We start from the raw sequence: 12,411 nt of genomic DNA, 5'->3' as shown, positions 1-12,411 counted from the left end.
GTGAGATCGAACGTGCATAATAAAATAAGGGTGAAGACGGGAATTTAACAGGAAAATGAGTTCTTGTAACAAATTAAACAGTGCCGTATGAGAGACATCTCGTAGCACGGAAGCTTCTGCTCGGCTAACAATTCCTGCAACATAAGCAGAATCAGTAATTATGTTAAGAGGAGCAGACCATTTTCGAAATACTCGAACAACTGCAGACAATTCTACTATTTGAGGAGAACCTTGAACCGTTTCAATATCAGACTCCCACCGTTGGCATTGGTCATTCCACCAAAGGATAACTGACTTGTGAGATCTCCCAGAGCCATCTGTAAAAACAGTAAGGGCTTGTAAAGGTTGGTTACTTTTCTTTGGCATCGGCAAAAGGTGAAAATCAACATTTAACAGCTTGTGGGAAGGCGGGTGAGAGGTAAGCTGACCTGAATAGTTAGCTAGAGCTATACCCAATGCGTCTGATTGCTGTATTAACCACTGTAAATGGACACTTGTAACAGGCAGACAAATAAGGGCAAAATCAGTCCCTGCTAGGGTTAAGCGCTGTCGAGCTTTGATGATCAAAGATGCAAACATTTCATGCTGGGTAGAAATCGTCTTTGTGGCTTGGTTAGGCAAAAAAATCCATTCAATGATCAGTAAAGGGTCCGTTTTCTGGCAGTCCCATTGGAAAATAAGTGCATGAGGTTGCCGAGCAGGGTTAAGGATGATTAATTGAAAAGGCAATTCTGGTTCCCATCGATGCGCTTGCCTATGAGCAATCGCTGTCGCAACCTTATTCAAGGAATCCACAGCTTCCGGATTAAGGTTCCGCGGAGCACACAAATCTGAGCTGCCTTTGAGCATTTCAAACAAGGGGCTAAGGTCCGCATTAGTAATTCCTAGCAATGGTCTAACCCAGTTGATTGTCCCTAACAGTTTTTGCACGTCATGTAAATTTTTTACATTCGCCTGAATTTGTAAAGGTTGCGGACCAATAGTCTGAGCCCTTATACGCCATCCTAAGTATTTCCAAGGTGGTATTTTTTGAATCTTTTCTGGTGCAATACAAAGGCCTGCTGTTTTCACAGCAGCCATGACAAGGGCTACAGCTTTCTCCATGACCTCATGGTGTTGTGCTGCCACTAGAATGTCATCCATGTAATGATATAACAATGCAGCAGGTACCACAGTTCTGACAGGACTAAGTATTTTCGCCACATACCATTGGCATATTGTAGGGCTATTTTTCATTCCCTGTGGTAGCACAACCCAATGGTATCTTTGCAAAGGGGCTTGCATGTTGACGCTAGGGACCGAAAAAGCAAATTTAGGAGCATCATTTGGATGCAATGGAATGTTGAAAAAACAATCTTTGAGGTCAATGACAGTCAAATGCCAATTGCGAGGGATCATGGTAGGTGATGGGAGGCCGGGTTGCAGGGCCCCCATATCTTCCATAGCGTCATTAATTTTTCTCAGGTCATGGAGCAAGCGCCACTTGCCAGTCGGTTTTTTAATAACAAAAATAGGCGAGTTCCAGGGGCTAGTGGAAGGCACAATGTGTCCCATGGATAGCTGTTCGTCGACTATTTCCTGGAGGGCGTGAAGCTTTTCTAGTGGCAGGGGCCATTGATCAACCCAAACAGGGGTATCAGTTTTCCAAGTTAACTTTAGGGTTTCACGCCCCTCAATGGCCCCACCTAAAAATGTGTCTGGATAGACATCCCCCACTGGGATAAGACATCATGCCCCCACAAGACCATAGGTACTGGTAAGATAAACGGTTTGACTGAGGCAACTTGTCCTTCTGAATTTTGAACTTGTATTATTTCTGCGCTTTGGTGGCTAGCTCCACACCCCCCGATTCCTGCTAATGTTTGAGAGACATTGGCTAAAGGCCACTGTGGAGGCCATTTAGCTTGAGAGACAACTGTAACATCTGCACCTGTATCAATAATTCCACTTAACACGACTTGCTGACCTCCGCGAATGAGGGTGCATTGACATATAGGACGTTTTTGTGAGATGGCTTGAACCCATAAAATTTGTGGCTCTCCTGTAGAACCAAAATCTCCCTGCCTCAGTCGAAGCGACTGGTCAAAAACTGGGGTGCAATCTTCCTTAGGAATCATTATCAACTGCGCAATACGACTACCTTTTGGGACAGTACAAGGAGGAAATGGGGTCCAGGCCATAATTTTGATTTCTGAATTACTGTCAGGATCGATTACTCCGGCAATACAAAAAGACCTGACAGAGTGGTGGACGACCTTCCTAATATTAATGCCTGTGTTCGGGGAGGTAGAGGGCCAGCAATGTTGGTAGGTAATAAATGAACAGAAGAATCGAGCAGAGTTATTGCGTGGGTGGTTGCCAGGTCCAGGCCGGCACTCCCTGCTGTTGCTGGGCTGAGGCTGGAAACACTACTGCTTCCCCCTGCATCCGCGGGGGCGCAGGCCGCGGAACTTGTGTCTGCGCGCGCCGCGTTCCCGCGCTCTGCGACCGGTTTCCCTGTATTGGGCGTCCCTGAGAATCATATTGAGATCGGCATTGGTTAGCATAATGACGCCCTTTCTGACACTTGGGGCAAACCCCAGGTGTCTGGGGTCGTTTCCAAGTGTGGGCACTAAAACAATCTTTTTTAAGGTGTCCCGGCTTTCCACACCCATAGCAGTTTCGCTGTGGGTTGGCGCCCATCGGGCCGCGCATGGCCGCAAAAGCAGCAGCCATGGCTTCATATTTATGCTCCATAGTGCCAATTCTGTTGCAGGCTTCTACCATCTCGATTAAAGTGGGGTTCTGATTTGGAAGGGATTTCAAAAGCTTTTTACAATCGGCGTTAGCATTTTCCACAGCTAATTTAAGGAGCAAAATCTCCCGAGCGTCCGCATTATCTATTTGATGTTCTAGGGCTTGTTTTAATCTGTCTATAAACTGCATATACGGCTCGCGAGATTCTTGGGTAATGCTAACAAATGCTTTTTGGGGTTTACTAGAGTCAGGAACTCTCAGCAGGGCCTTCTTTGCTTCCTCCCGGATTGCTTCTAAAGCCTCCCGGGGGATATCCCTAGCTTGGCCAGCCGGATCAGAATGCTGCCTAGTTCCTGTAAGGTGTTCCATAGTTAACCCAGCTAAAGCAGCATTCGCATGTCCTGCATAACCCGACAAAACCGTCTGCAATCCCGTTCTCCACTGAGACTCCCACATTGTATATTGCGTTGGGGTTAATAACAACCGCGCGAGAGATTTTAAATCATGTGGGGTCATAACATACGTATCAAACACAGAGGCTACAAGGCTTGCAAAATAGGGAGAAGACAACCCATGTTCGGTAACCGTACGACGCAATTCCTTAATGACCGAGAAAGAAAGAGGTTCCCACTGAGCCGCCCCCCCCCGTCCTTGGTATATCACAGGGGCGACTATGGTTCTCGCTATTTCCAGTTCCCCCTCCTTCAGCGCTTGGCGCTTTATCTCTCCCCAAACTTCATGAGGGTCAGGGGGAAAAAGATCTGGTTCTTTTTCAAGGTTAATCAGACTCGGGTCAAAGGGAGGAGACCCCGCAGCAGAGGCTAACGGTGGCGAGGCGGCGGCGGCACAAGATGGCGGCAGTGCAGAGGGTCCCGCCTCACCAGTGATACTAGAAAGATAGGGAGGAGGTGACTGAGCTTCCTCCTCGGAGCCTCGCTGATTTTGCTTTTGAGCCGATACGGCTTGAAAAATTTTTCTCCAACTGGGGAGCATACGCTGCGCTTCCTCATTTCCTGAGGTGGCTGCATCCCATAACTTTACCCCCACATTGTCCCAAAGTTCACGCGTAAAAATTGAGGAGGCAGTCACTGTGGGGATCTTAACCTGCACCCATTTAAGGATTAACTTAAGATCTTGTCCTGAAAGAGCTTTTCCTCCCTGCTTTTCAAGCAGAGCTTTCATTAGCTCATAAACGTCTCTCTCAGGGGAACTCTCCTGATTCCCCATCTTTTAGTTTCCCGCAGCTCACCTCGCGTTCCAGACGGAGGGATTGATTGGCCGTCCGGCTTATCCTGCTTCCTTTCAGCAGCTCATTCCACGTTCTGCGGGACTTGCGACATGCCACCAGGTAGGCGGTTATTCAATCCTCGGCGATTTCGTCGCTGACGATCACGTCGGGGTCACCAATTTGCCGCGATTGAGAGACGGGGACGCAGCCTGATGCAAGCAAGGTGTCCGCTTTATTGCTCAGCAAGCACACATTTATACATCAGAAGGCACATGTGTCTTATGCTGATTGGCTAATCACTTTAACAGACACTAGGCTAGCTAGGGCGGGATCGTTGGCCAGGCGGTGTTCGCATGACGACAAGACGGCCATCTCGTGGTCCCAAGCAGCTCCCAGCTCCGGGGTGCAGGCGCTGTGATTGGCCACAAGTTCCTTGTCTCTAAGTCCTGTCCGAGCGCTCTGTATCTTGCAACTATTACAACACTTCGCTGTTGTCTGGATTCTATCAGTGCGGAACTCTCAGGCTCAGACAGGATGCTTGCTGACTTGTTGACTTCTCTTGTCACCGGGGTACACGGATTACGAGGGTGCCCGATGATCCGGTCCTGAAAACAGAAACTCAGTTTTCATTAGTTTTAGTCTGAAGATCCGGTTTAATGGACTTAAGCGGACACCATCTGACTCTGCCATCTTTTTTGACCGCAGCAGGTCAAGGACAACAGAAGGAGATTTTTCAAATACGTGGCAGATAAAACTAACACCAGAGGCAGTGTAGGCCCACTGATGAATGGGGCGGGTGCCCTGGTGACAGAAGATACAGAGAAGGCAGAGTTACTGAATGCCTTCTTTGTCTCTGTCTACTCTGCCGGAGGCTGTGCTGAGGAGCCCCGTACCCCTGAGGCCCCAGAGGAAGTCAGGACAATGGAGGAGTTTGCCTCGGTTGATGAGGACTGGGTTAGGGAGCAGTTAGGCAATCTGGACATCCATAAATCTATGGGTCCGGAAGGGATGTACCTGTGGGTGCTGAGGGAGCTGGCTGAGGTCATTGCTGGACCACTCTCCATCATCTTTGCCAAGTCTTGGGAAATGGGAGAGGTGCCTGAGGACTGGAGGAAAGCAAATGTCACTTCGCTCTTCAAAAAGGGCAAGAAGGAGGACCCAGGTAACTATAGACCGGTCAGCCTCACCTCTATCCCTGGGAAAGTGATGGAACAACTTATCCTTGGTGCCATCTCAAGGCATATCAGGGATAAGAGGGTCATTAGGGGCAGTCAGCATGGCTTCACCAAGGGGAAGTCGTGCTTGACCAACCTCATTGACTTTTATGAGGACATAACAAGATGGATGGATGATGGCAGAGCGGTGGACGTGGTCTACCTTGACTTGAGTAAGGCATTTGACAGTCTCCCACAGCATCCTTACAGCTAAACTGAGGGAGTGCGGTCTGGATGATCGGGTAGTGAGGTAGACTGTGAACTGGTTGAAGGAAAGAAGCCAGAGAGTCGTGGTCAATGGGACAGAGTCCAGTTGGAGGCCTGTATCTAGTGGAGTGCCTCAAGGGTCAGTACTGGGACCAGTATTCAATACATTCATCAATGATTTGGATGAGGGAATAGAGTGCACTATCTGCAAGTTTGCTGATGATACCTGCCGTGATTGAGAGATGGGACGCAGTTTGATGCAAACAAAATGTCCGCTTTATTAGTGTACTTCACATACATTTATACTATTCCTCAGTAACGTGCTTAGAGCTGATTGGTGTTTCTGTTACCGTGTTACAGACTGATTGGTCTAAGACATTTTCTTAAACAGTTACTACCCCGACCCAAGCAATCTTCCCTGTGCAAAAATAAGAGTCCCCTTTTTACAGGACAACCTTATTAACTTGTGAACCTTGTCTAAACATAGAATAAGCACTCTCCACTCCTTCTAATTAAGGTTCTCGCCTCTATCCTTCCCATGGCCTGTGACCAACAAGTTCCAGCACATCTCCTTTTACCAATTGATAAGTACTGGGAGTTTTGCTGAGGCCAGCCAAATCCTGTCCCACAGACACCAAGCTGGGAGGAGTGGCAGACACGCCAGAAGGCTGTGCTGTCATCCAGTGGGACCTGGACAGGCTGGAGAGCTGGGCGGGGAATAACCTGATGAAGTTTAACAAGAGAAAGTGTAGAGTCCTGCATCTGGGCAGGAACAACCCCAGGTTCCAGTATAGGCTGGGGAATGACCTGTTAGAGGGCAGCATAGAGGAAAGGGACCTGGGGGTCCTGGTGGACAGCAGGATGACCATGAACCAGCACTGTGCCCTTGTGGCCAGGAAGGCCAATGGCATCCTGGGGTGTATTAGAAGGGGGGTGGTTAGTAGGTCAGAGAGGTTCTCTTTCCCGTCTACTCTGCCCTGGTGAGACCACATCTGGAATATTGTGTCCAGTTCTGGGCCCCTCAGTTCCAGAAGGACAGGGAACTGCTGGAGAGAGTCCAGCACAGGGCAACAAAGATGATTAAGGGAGTGGAGCATCTCCCTTATGAGGAAAGGCTGAGGGAGCTGGGTCTCTTAAGTTTGCAGGAGACTGAGGGGTGACCTCATTAATGTTTACAGATATATAAAGGGTGAGTGTCATGAGGATGGAGCCAGGCTCTTCTTGGTGACAATCAATGATAAGACAAGGGGCAATGGGTATAAAGTGGAAGGAAGGACATTCCAGTTAAATTTGAGAAGAAACTTCTTTATGGTGAGGGTAACAGAACACTGGAACAGGCTGCCCAGGGAGGTTGTGGATTCTCCTTCTCTGGAGACATTCAAAACCCACCTGGACACATTCCTGTGTAACCTCATCCAGGTGTTCCTGCTCTGGCAGGGGGCTGGACTAGATGATCTTTTGAGGTCCCTTCCAATCCCAAACATTCTGTGAGTCTGTGAGACAGTAGATGACTGGTTTTCTGCAAAAGCAAAGGGGTTCTACAGATTTAATTCAGTGGAGGAGGTGGCTCTTTCCCATGTAAATTCATGTGACGCTGAGACAAACAGATCTTCCTTTTTGAACATATGTCTCTTCATGCCAAGGTGGTATTTGTTTGGTGTGTGAACAGATGAGGGTGAATAGTGTCAATGCCTGATTGTAAACGTACTCTCTGTTAACTGGAACGTGTTTTACAAGAGGATTGTGGCAGCAGATGGTGCACTACAGCTGACTTCCTTTCTTGTTTCATATTTATTTTGAGAATGTTTTCTTCTCTTAGCCGGCTTGGACATTTTTAATCTTCATAGCTTTAGAACGGGAAAAGTATTAATAAAAAGTGAAAAGAATTGATATATATGCTGTAAATAAATATTTTGGTGTCCTATGTGTTATATGATTGTATTAAATTTATTTTTCTATCAGGCAAAACTGTAAACACTCTCCTTACACTGTCATTAAAATACAGTGCTCTTTAGAGGATGCAAGGATATTTTGAAACATGTTTTGATGTATTTTTTGATCTTTCAGCATCTGGTTAGAATTGAAGTGTTCTTCAAAGGTGATTTGTTTTAAAAAACAAACAAACACACACCACCACCAAAACCCCAGTGTATGCTATGGTGTTTGGGCTGCATTCCTTGACACTTAACAGTTGTGTTGCAGGAGATTCTGTTATTTTAATGTGTCCAAAGTATCTGCCTCTGCCCCAAGATATTTTCATTGTTTCAGAAATGTATTTTACTTTCCAGGCCTTAGTTTAAAGGAAGAATGGTGAGGTCTTTTAAATATGAAAAAGAAAAATTACTGGGGGCAAGGATGAATTAAAACAATTAAAATAATGCATTTTTTCACGCTTCTCATGAGAATCTCCTTGTGTGTGTATAGTGTCTCACATTTTATGTACGCACACACACACGTATATTTACACATATGGATAAAGTGTTGGAGCAGAGATTTAAGGCCATCTAATCTTAAGTAGCAGTTGTATTTTCTCATGTGTCCCCATTGCAGAGGCTGTTGCAAACCCCACCATTGTAGCACTGTCCAGTCAGATGTATATTGTAGGGAAAATCTTCCCAGTTCATGTGACTTTGATCATGGTTTATTGTTTAGTTATCAAAATGTAATTAACTGGCCGTTGCTGAACTATATGCTTGGGATCAATATCTGCAGTGCAACAGATAAAGCTAGACAATATAGTTATGAAATGTTAATATGTGCCTGGAAACTTCTAAACATCATGTTTTGCTGGTATGTTTCCTTACCTGTTTGTTTTGGTGTGGTGGTGTGTATGGGCTTTGTTTGTTTTTCCCCCCAAACTGTCTCCTGGTAGTTCCTCAGTTGCTGTTTAACACAGTTGATCATTGTCTTGCTCTTTACCAAGATGAACTTCGAGCAAACGCCCTCGGGACAGTGTGTGCATCCCACTCCCCGACCCCTTGCACCCCTGTGCTGTCTCACCAGCGGTGTTACCCCATTTTTAAGGCAGCCGGGCTGTGGAGGAACCAGCTCAGCTGGATTTCTCAAAAATGTAAGCATCTGATTCTTCTAGACTGGACATCTGATTCTTCTAGACTGGAATAACAATGTGTTGTCTAAATTAAGGATCTGTGGTCTGTAAGTGAGCCAAATGTAATAAAACAGGTGGGAAACTACTTGGTCTGAGCCAGTGGTCTTATCCCATGTGTCGATCCCTCTCCTTGGTCCAACATCAGCTTTCAAAGATGTATGGCCTTGGTGGGCGAGGGGTGTTTTGTGGATTCCAACAATTTATGTGAATCCCCCTCCACCCTGAGTTTAGCACCCTTTCCACAGAGAAGAGGATGTGCACGTGAGGAGGAATGGAAGTCTTCAGATCTATTTAATTTGTAAATATATTCAGATGTATTATATGCACTTTTGTGATTGGATTTAACTTCCAAAGGGACCTCGGTGCAGCTGCTGAACTAACTGAAGACAGCTAGGGCTGCCTATGTATAGGCATCTGTATGGTTACTATATTAACCCATATGTACCTATTGTACATACTCTATCTGTATTTGGGGTTGCTGTTTGTGCCAGGCAGCAGCGATGAGCTCTGTCAGTGGCAGGGCTTGGACTCTGCAGACCTCCAGGAGGAGCCCTGGGCTCAGTCTACAGCAAGAAACACACAGGACCTGATTTCAGTCTTTCTTACTGCTCATGCTGAAGGGAAAAGGACCTGCTTTGAAGTGCTGCTCAAAAGCCAGGGGGAAACCCTTCCACCTTTCCCACTCTCCTCACAAACCCCCACTTTTTCAAAGCTAAAAGGCTTCTTTAAATACTAACCACCTTCTTGGCTGCTTTTCTGGCCTCTTCTTTTACCTTCTCCTGTCCTTGGCCACCTTGGCGCCCAGCTCTGTTTCCTGCTCTGGACTTGCAAACATGCAGGACAGCAGGACCTCAGAAGCAGACCTTCCTGCAGAACTTTATCAGCCCCCTCCTTATGCACTCACACCATGACAAACTGGAGCTAAGATTAAATCAGTTAAAAATACCCATTTTTGAAGAGAAGTTCAGCCCAACTCAATGAAGGGACTTAACCTCTTTAATGGTGGTTCAGCTAATTGTGCTCTGCAGTGACCAGCTGCGAGCTGGAAGTCCTTGCAACATATTGAGGATACTGAACTCCAAAGAGGAATTTCTCGGTCAAGTCTCTGTCATTCAGCCCTTGCTGGGGTTCAGCACGTCTGTAATTGTGTAGTAAAATCAGTGCTACATTGAGTTATATAGGAACATATGGGACATAGCTATGGGAAGGTGTTGCAACTGTTGTCTTTGAGGCTGTTGAAGATGTCGTTGGACTAATCACTTTGAGTTACTGAGGATTTGCATCTTAAAGTAATTTTACCAAGAACTAGAAGTCTTATTTGTCAAAGGAAATTAAGCATGAACTGGCACATTGAGCAGATTGGCCCCTTTTTCAGGACTGGCAACGCACTGGAGCTGAATTGGGTTTGGGCCACTTGTCCTCTAAGGAACAAACTCTGCAGCCCTGTTGGTTGTTCTAGTGCTGTGTGTATGTGCAACAGTGGTCGTTTACTGAGCTCTCTGGAATAATCATTATGACACTTAAAGAAATATTGCCGTACTCTGGAGCATCATCGCATGCCTCCTCCTTCAGGTATTGCAGTGTTCCTCCTGAAGGAAGATAATAGGCAGGAAAGAGGAAACAATAATAGGAGAATATAAAGAACAAGGAGAATAAATAATATAGAAAATACTTTGATTCTTTCCCCATACCTTGCAAATGCAATTTTAACACTGCACAAGCAAGACCTTCAGAAAAAAAGTCCTTTGGATTTTCTGCAACAAGAGGTTGTTAAGAGTGTCTTGACTGAGCTAGAAATGGTGACAGTGGTAAATGCCAAATTTGGTCACAAGAACAGCTGAAAAAAAAAACCCCACTGCCTTTGGCTCAGGTAATTTCTGCTAAAACAAAACCAAATATAGTGGAAATTGCATATGGATGCACAAATAAAATGGATTATGTTGCTAATGACCTTCTTAGGGCTGTAATGCAAAGTTTTAGCAGTTAATAGCCAAATGTGGGTAACAGAGACCACCTCACACTTTTCAGGGTAAAACCTTCAGCTTTGCAAGCTCTGTCAGCAAGATGCGTCTAATCCATTTAGTGTCCAGAGCTAGGAAAAAAATCCTCCTGCTCAGACCAGGAAATTATGGGAAAGGTTTGTAATAGCATTAACCTGACAACAGATCTTATCTGTATGTTGTATCAGACACTTGTGGTTGAACACAAAAGGTTTAGTTTCACAAAGAAAACAAAGGGAGAAAAAAAGAAATGATGGGGGGAAATTATAAGTAGTTGAGATGTTAATTTATGTGCCTGAGAATCTGTCCAGAGCACACACTGTGTCTGAATAAACTGAAATATGAGCCAGCGGCTGCTGCACCAGAGCAAACAGAGCAGCCTCTTTGTTGAGGGAAGAGATCTTGAGCTCTGACCTTTGGACAATTATTAAGTTGTGTGCAACTCACACATCATTTGAGAAGTGAAAGATGTTGGTCTTTCCATGGTTTTCTAGATTCAGAACTGACATGCATATCCCATGGAGGGTGCCAGTAGCGGGCTACAGCATGCTGACAGGAAAGACGGATAAAAGTAATTATTTGCACGTGTTCTGTTTCTCAGGTTAACTCGCAGCAAGGTTGAGCTTAATTTTTCATTGTTTAATACTCCTTCATAACACATTACTTTGCACATTAATTTTGCAACACTCTCAACTTATTTTTTAATTGCCTGTTTAAGTAGGGATGATTGAGTCAGAGCTAATTGGTGTGAGATGAAAAAGCCGTGATCTCCACAAGAAGCTGGCTTATCTGGGCTCTTGTACACATAAGCAGAGATAACACCTCTAGAGGCACATCAACATCTTACTGAATGGCTGACTTTATTGTTTTTTTCCAAAAGATTTCATAGAATGAGACAATTTTCTCATCTGCCTCTTCCCACTCAAGTTGTTATTCCCTTGCCCAATTCAAATCTAAGAGGAATCGCATGATGTTTTTTGTTAGGTTTACATTATCTCCCCGCAAAAGGTATGTTGTAAGATTTCCAAATTAACACTGCACATCAACACACAAAAAATAAACAATCCAGGGCAAGACTTTGTCTAAAAGTACAAAGTAGTGGCCACAGTGGGGTAGATCTCTTACCTGATGCTTCTGCTTATCCCTATAACAGTCATTTTTCTACTACAGAATGAGGGGGAAAGGGAAGCCTCTCCACCCCATGACCCTGTCATCAGAAATGCCAAGCACATCTAGGGAAGAGCCACAGGGAATTTGTGAGGAGAGACCCTGTAGGAAGTTTGCCACATGTTGCACTTGCTTCCTAAACTACATCCATCTAGCTATCTGTCTATTTATTTATTTTTCAAACATGCAAAGCAGTAATGAGATCTTGAAAGGTCAATGTGCAAGCTTGTCCCCATCTTGCCAGATGAGCAATGCTTGACAAACCCACATTAACTGTCAAACAAACAAATGAGAAGCATTTCATAGTCATCCTCAACGTTTCCATAGAACAGCTGTAGCAGCTATCATTTCTTCCAGATGAAAAGCATTAATCCGCAGGGGGTTCAGAGAGCAGAGGCTTGTTTCTCCACATTAATGCAAATGACCTGGTGTTTTCAGTTTGAACTGGTAGAAGAAAGGAATATTATAGAATCTAGAAGAAGCTAATGATTCATGAGCAAGGATATTTAGACCTACTTGAAACCCAGTTGAGATATCCCAAGTCACACTTCCTGTATCCAGACAGGAGTCTCACTGGATCAGCGAATCATCTAATTTTAACCTGCTGCCAGGTCTGTGGGATCAGCAGTAACACTCGGACCGCACCAACTCAGCTCGCAATTAGGGTGAATCACATAATTGCTTTCTTCCTCATTTCCCTTATTTGCAAAGCAGAGGGAAATACAATACGTATCTCTCACATACAAAGTG

The sequence above is a fragment of the Streptopelia decaocto genome, assembly GCF_964273445.1.
Source record: "Streptopelia decaocto genome assembly, chromosome: 2".
NCBI classification, from domain to species: Eukaryota; Metazoa; Chordata; class Aves; order Columbiformes; family Columbidae; genus Streptopelia; species Streptopelia decaocto.
This window is presented reverse-complemented; position numbering follows the sequence as displayed.